The sequence below is a fragment of the Portunus trituberculatus genome, chromosome 17, assembly GCF_017591435.1.
Source record: "Portunus trituberculatus isolate SZX2019 chromosome 17, ASM1759143v1, whole genome shotgun sequence".
NCBI lineage: Eukaryota > Metazoa > Arthropoda > Malacostraca > Decapoda > Portunidae > Portunus > Portunus trituberculatus.
The window spans coordinates 13,157,692-13,165,191 of NC_059271.1; the positions used below are offsets into that span (position 1 = coordinate 13,157,692).

The following is a 7,500-nucleotide window of genomic DNA, read 5'->3' on the forward strand; positions in this document are numbered from 1 at the left end:
GAAGAATGACAGAGAACTAGAGGAGGAACGTGGTAATGTGAGTGAATAGATATGAAAAGAATATGATAATGAGTGAGAGATTAGGTGGAGGAAGGGAAGTGTGAAGTGTGAAGAATGATTGAAGCGTTAGAGGCCAAGGTGAAAAGAGCATGAGGAAGTAATAGTGATGTAATGAGAGAAAGTTGGGGAGCATAAGTTAATGAAAGAAGGTGGAGGTGGAGGAAGGGAACCTTGAGGTTCTTAAAAAATGAAGAGAGAATGAATGACGGAACACAAGGGGACTGGCTGTGAGGTACGTAAGTGCTAAAGGTGAGGTAATAAATGTGGAAAAGGAGGAGCATAATGTGTTTAAGACGTGAGGAATGGAGGAGCACACGAGGGTCTGTGTGTAAACAGGCAGGAAAAATGTATGAAAAAAAAAATCGTTAATAACAGTAGAAGAATGACAAGAATGTGAGAGAGAGAGAGAGAGAGAGAGAGAGAGAGAGAGAGAGAGAGAGAGAGAGAGAGAGAGAGAGAGAGAGAGAGAGAGAGAGAGAGAGGGCAGGGGTGGGGGTGGGGAAAATGGTGAGAATCGTAGAAGAAAAGGTGATAGTGACAAAGATAAATGGATGTTTTGTCTCATTGTCATACTTATGTTGGTAGAGACTTACTGACTTGTTTTTCTTGAGTAGTTTAATGAATGTTTGGGTAAGGGTAAAGATAACGATGAGAGGATATGCTAATATTTACAGTGGTATGCCTTCTCTTTCATTCCTTTCCGCTATCTCTAGGAAGCAGAAGTGGTTAGCATAAGGAAGTAAGATGTGTCTGTCTCTCTGCATTGAAACTTGAATCCATCACTTTTGCTCTTTGTTTAGTTTGTTGTATTTGTTGAGAGAGAGAGAGAGAGAGAGAGAGAGAGAGAGAGAGAGAGAGAGTGTTGGATGGATGGAGGTAATAAAGAAAAAGATGTGATAAGGATAGCTCTACACGCGCGAGCGCTCTGTATCTTAAGAGTACACACATAAATAAACCTATCGTGTCATGCCCATAATTTTAGAGATATTTATGTTTCGCCCTCCCACTCCTTTCCTCTCTCCCCCTACTCTTCCCTCTCCATTCCCTCCCGAGACCCTTATATCCTCCTCATCCCTCGATTTTCTCCTTCCTGCTCATCACCTCTCGTCATCATCCTTTCTCTCTTACCTTCCCTTCTTTCCTCTCTTTCATCTCTGTCGTTCGCTGCCTTGGAAAAAAAAGGTAAAAAAGAAAAAGAGCCTGGCAATCTATATTGTGTTTCGCCTCTATATCTTTATCTTTGTGCGCGCGCGCGTGTGTGTGTGTGTGTGTGTGTGTATTTAAAAATGCGTATTAAAAAATCTACGTTATTTTTCTCTCGGTCTTTCTCTTCTTCCCTTGTTGGGAAGTCGAGAAGGCGGAGCAAGAAAGAATATAACAATCAAAGAGTGGAGGAGGAAGAAGAGCACATGAACAAAAATAAGGAAGAGAAAAAAAATATTAGTAAAAGCAAATATATAAAAAAATAAAATAAAAAAAAAGATATGTAAGAAAAACGATAACTTAAAGATTGAAAATAAAAGAAGGGTGAATGTATATAAAAAAAATTATTATAAATATAAGTAATAGCACTAAATATAAAGAAAGAAAAAGACACAGGGGTAAGAAAAGAAAAGGAGGAAGAGCAGGATAGTATGAAGGAGAAACTGCGAGTAGAGAACATAATATATATGAAACTATGAGGAGAATTGAAAAGGTAAAATGGCATGGACGAAAAGAATGAAGTGCAGGAAGAAAGAAGTAAAGATATAAGTGAAAAAAATAAGAAAAAATGAGATAAATGAGCATGTAGAAAAAAAACTATAGTAGCGAAGAAAAGGAAAAAAAAGGAGAAAACTTGAGAGATAGAAGTGAGTGAAAATGGAAGAAGAGGAAGAAAGGAAGTAATAAAAAGTAGTAAAAAATTATAACTATGTGAAAAAAAGAAAGATACATAAAAACAAAAACGATATAAAAATTCTAATTTAATGAAAATTAAAATAAAGAAAATGCTAGAGAAAATAAGCTAAATAAATTAATAGTAAACGAAGTCCACTGAAAAAAAATATATAAGGAATAGAAATAAAGTAAGTGCAAGAGGAGGAGGAAGAGGAGGAGGAGGAGGAGGAGGAGGAGGAGGAGGAGGAGGAAAAAAACGCAGTGAAGACAGGAGTCGCCGGGAACAATATGCCCTGTTCCTGGAGCATTGTGAAGGCTGGTGGTGTACTGTCTGCCGCCGCGTTGTGTTTCCCTCCTGCAGCCTTGTGGGAAGGATGAAGGAAGAAGGGAGGGAGGGAAGGAGGAAGGAGAAAAAATGGTGGAGGGATGGAATGGAAGGAATGGAGGCACTTTCCTAATTGTGAGATTTGTGTATGTATGTATGTGTGTGTGTGTGTGTGTGTGTGTGTGTGTGTGTGTGTGTGTGTGTGTGTGTGTGTGTGTGTGTGTGTGTGTGTGTGTGTGTGTGTGTGTGTGTGTGTGTGTGTGTGTGTGAAGTGTTTTAGGAAATTGTATGTTATGCTCGAGTCTAGTTTAATGTAATCTTGTTTATCATTTCATGTGTATTAATGTATGTCCATACGTTATTCTCTCTCTCTCTCTCTCTCTCTCTCTCTCTCTCTCTCTCTCTCTCTCTATCTATCTATCTATCTATCTATCTCTTTTGTTTGCTCCCTCTGTCACTGAATTAATCCGTGTTTTTTTTTCCTCTCCTTACAGGTGAGTGTTTACGGGAAGCACATTGGATAACCATCTGTGGCAGGTGTGTAAGTATGGCAGGTGTGTGTGTGTGTGTGTGTGTGTGTGTGTGTGTGTGTGTGTGTGTGTGTGTGTGTGTGTGTGTGTGTGTGTGTGTGTAAATAAATAAGTAAGTAAGTAAGTAAGCATGTATAGTTTATTGCCATTTTTAAGGAATATAGGCAGATTTACAATTAATAAATATATCAAGCATGGTCTGTTGAGTCGAAACTCTTAAGACATAATACCTAACCTAGTTAGAGAGTAATCCTATATCATGGTACAGTTAACTTGCATACAATGTGCTGCCACCAAGGTAGAAACCAAAGTAATACATTCTATAGTGTGATTGAGACACCATATATACGATCATTCAGTAAAAAAATATGAAAAGAAAAGAAAAAAGTAATAATAAACGGATACACATACAAATTATAGGCACAAGTTTATGCTAAATTTTGTTCAATCAAACATATTTTGATTGTACAAAATTTTGAATAAACTTGTACCTATGATTTGTGTTGTGTATCCGTTTATTATTACTTTTTTTTCTTTTCTTTTCATATTTTCTTACTGAATGATTGTATATATGGTGTCTCAATTACACTGTAGATTGTATTAGTTAGGTTTCTACCTTGGTGGCAGCACATTGTATGCAAGTTAACTTTACAATGAAATAGGATTACTCCCTAGCTAGGTGCGAGTGTGTGTGTGTGTGTGTGTGTGTGTGTGTGTGTGTGTGTGTGTGTGTGTGTGTGTGTGTGTGTGTGTGTGTGTGTGTGTGTGTGTGTGTGTGTGTGTGTGTGTTGTGTGTATGTATCCATTTACCAAGATATTGTTTTCTTAAATTTCATTTTCTCTTCCGTTGCTTGTTTTATCTTGTCTTTATGCAAGAGAGGAAAACTCGCCAAAGGCAACAGAAAAAAAAAAAAAAAAAAAAAAAAAAAAAAGCCCTCTTAGAATGCCAGTCTCCAGGCAGGTCCTAGAGAATTACGCAAAAAAAAAAAAGAATTCATGTCTGCAAAGCTCCCCCTTAAATAATGTCAAGTCACAGGAAGATGGAATTACAGAGGCAGGTAGGGATTCCAAAATTTACAAGAAACAAAAACTATGAATGATTATGATTGAGAGTCCTGGTTAACTCTTGCATTAGAGAGGTGGACAGAATAAAGATGTGGAGAAGAAAGTCTTGTGCAACGAGGCCGCTGGAAGAGGGGAGGCATGCAGTTAGCAAGATCAAAAGAGCAGTTGGTATGAAAATAGTGGTAGAAGATAGCAAGAGATGCAACATTGCGGGGGTGAGAAGAGGTTGAAGATAGTCAGTAAAAGGAGAGGAACTGATGATAAGACGAAAAGCTTTTGATTCTACAGTATCTAATAAAACTGCATGAGTGAAATCTTCCAACACATGTGAAGAATACTCCATACATGGGCAGATAAGGCACTTGTACTGTACAGAATTAGCAGTGGAAGATGAGAAAAACTACGTAAGAAAGTAATTTGTAACTAAATATGTACGAATTGACCATCTTTCCAGTATCCAAGTATCTAACTGCCTACTTAATTACTTATCTTTCTACCTAACCAAGTAACTAACTTTCTAACTTGATACATGCATCTTAGTAAGTATTTATTCATCTGTTTTTCTAACTTGGTTGTGGATTATCCAACTTCCAAGCTAAAAAACAACTACCCGACATTTTTATGGTTCTATAAACGAAAGCAATGTGTAGGATGATGCTGCTTAGTCCGTCACCGAAGACTGAAGGGAACTGAGACGCACCTTCTCTTTCCCCTTCCCTTTGAAAAGAAATTAATTGCTGGTAAATTGTTGAGGGATTGCATTGGCAGTGGGTTGTTTTCGTCTGTTGTAGATGACGCTTTAGTAGTCCTGTTTATCGTTATATTACAGTGTATGTACTGAAACAAGCATAAGACTTTAAAGGAAGATCAATTATGTTCATGTTTTATCCTCATCCATAAAATACTCTTCATAATGTTCTATAGCTCGATATTGAACAAGGCGACTGAGCTTATTCCACCATCACTCTAGAACTAGTTCCTTCATATCTATTTTTGTATCTAATTTCATGAAGATTTTATCCATTATTGCTTGACTTTTTCGAATTACTGACTTTAAGGATTATATATAACCCTTGTTATATGCCTTCTATCTCCTAAACCTTCTGTTATTTCATACATCGTCTTTTTCTTTAGCCGTCCATCATTAACCTACCCTAGCAGCGTGAAATTTGTTTCTCTGAAGACACATGATAGATGAGTGAGAAAACAGGTAAATTTTATCTCGTTGCGCCACTGAAATATTGAAAGTTGAACACAAGAATAGCATCCGAAAAGCTGTAAATGTTAGAAAGGAAAAATTTGTGTGGCAATAAATGGTAAAAGACTCGTCGTTTACATGCTAATGAGTGTTGGCAATATTGTATCACTAGTGAACATTTGGATGATTCTAGAGCTGCACACTGAGGTGGAGGTGGTGCTTTCATGATGAATTTGGGTTATAAAATGAGACGCTACTATCATCCCTGTTATATCTCATATACCGCTGGAAGACCTGCTGTTAATTCCGCGTTATTGTCCTTTGGGTATTGGAATGATTCTAACATCGATAATTTGAAGAACAGATTTCAAGACACTTGTCCAATTTTTACCATTCTTTTTAGCTTTCTCTTAAGAGACTGTCCCTTCAGTGAGCCTATTTTTTTTTATTTGTGTTAAATTAAGCCAGTGTTCTTCTTACACTAGAAAATAGTGAACCTAAGATAAAACTATGCTCTGAGTTGGTGTTATTAGTGTTAAACTTGTGTTAAATTATCCTTACAAAGTTATACGTTACTAAAACACCCGATAATTTGTTCTTAAAGAGTAGCGCTCTATAACAAGTGGACTAGATTTACATGTTGATACTGAATGCGACGCACATTCTTCACTCCCTGCCGTTCTTTCTAAAACTCAGCTTGAATAGGGAGCATTTAATGACAGCCTGAGTATAATTACCCTTGATGCGAGGGGCCGCTGAGGGTTGGAGCTGTCTTGGCTGGTGCGAAGATGTCGGTAGCTCGGTGAGGATTTACAGTGGGTGCTGACATGATGGGTGACTGTGACGTGGAAATGGATGGGGAAAATGTGTGGGGCCCTAGACGATGTAAATGTCATGGGTTTGTGTGATGGATATAAGTATAAGGAGTTCTGAAAGACGAGGAAAAGCTGGCTTGATGAGTGTGCGACTGGTGTGGAGGGTGTGGATGACTGGGTGTGAGTGCCTTATGTGAGTGTGGGCGTGGGAAGGGTGTCTGGGCGTGAAGCAATGTTCGATGCGTCTCACTTACTGACAACAAGAGGGTATTGATGCTTCGAGCCACCAGTAAGCACCACTTGTTGATACCAGAACCTGCACATAATTCCTCATCAGCTGGACTTGCAATGGCTTGGATCCTCTTACCACCTTGTCTAGAGAGAACCGAGAGGTGGCGATGGCCAGACAAGTAAACAAATGGATAGACAGACAGAAGGAAGTGCGACATGGCGGCAGCGAGACATGATAACCAGACAAGACAGACAGACAGAAAAATAGACAAACAGGTCAACCTGTAATAGCGTCAATGACTTTAACCTTGCTTGGTAAACATATTTGTGCAGATTTTCATTGATCGTGTTTGTTCCTGGACACTTTGGTTTGTTGCTTAATATTCTCTTACGAGAAAAGGCCTCTCTGTACCGTTGGCTGCTATGTACCACCGACTGCTATGTATCATCCATAATGTAGCCGGTACATACCAGCCCTATATATATATATATATATATATATATATATATATATATATATATATATATATATATATATATATATATATATATATATATATAGCCAAAGTAGTGGTACATAGCGGCCGACGGTATATAGCAGCTAGCATCCTCTCTTACCATTATTACCTTATCTCTTCATTTATTTTGTTTCTGTTTTATTCTAATTGTTACAAAGATCCCGTTGTCTTAGTTAGCTTTACCTCATTTTATAAGAATGGTAAGCTGAGAAGATTTTTCATTGTACTTACCTGAGCAGTTGTTCTAGCCAAGATAAAAAGGAGAAAAATTAAAAACACCGAAGATGTAAATCCTGAAATACTATTGCAAAGAAAAGAAGAGTAACCTAAGATAGATTGAAGAAAGCATTGCAAATTTAGGTCAGGTGGTATAGTAAATAACTTCATATTCTTATTGTTAATGTTGTGTTTTCTCATAAACACTATTCAAAAGCCAAGGAGATAATTATTCAGAGTGTCATGATGTTTTATTACTATTAACACTGTAGGTCAAATTCAAAATTACCCAAAGAAACAGTTAAAAAACACGCATGAAATCACAAATAAATTGCAGTAGAGCCTGCTAAACATCAGAAACTTTAATTAGAACTTCTTAACATTTTATATCACTTTTATTTTATGCACATTTTCTTAATGCCAAACCACGTCGGGACATCTAATTTCTTTTCCAGCAGGTACTTAAGATTGTGGTATCTATAGACTGGAAAATCTAATCTTAAGATGGATGAGTATGTAGGTATTTGTAAAGAATTTGTTAAGTAGTTTTAAAGTTGTGAATTAATACATATAAAAGATTTTTTTATTTATTTAATAAAAGACAATGAAACATTTGAAAACACGATAAAATACACTAACATTTGAAACACACAAAAAGGTGAAC

At 37.1% G+C, this 7,500-nt stretch overlaps 1 protein-coding gene across 1 annotated transcript in view; it reads left to right on the forward strand.

The window, feature by feature from the left end:
* The window catches only part of LOC123504939 (innexin shaking-B-like), a 333,181-nt gene that overhangs the window by 289,686 nt on the left and 35,995 nt on the right, over positions 1-7,500 (forward strand). The gene's annotated exons all lie outside the window — the stretch shown is intronic.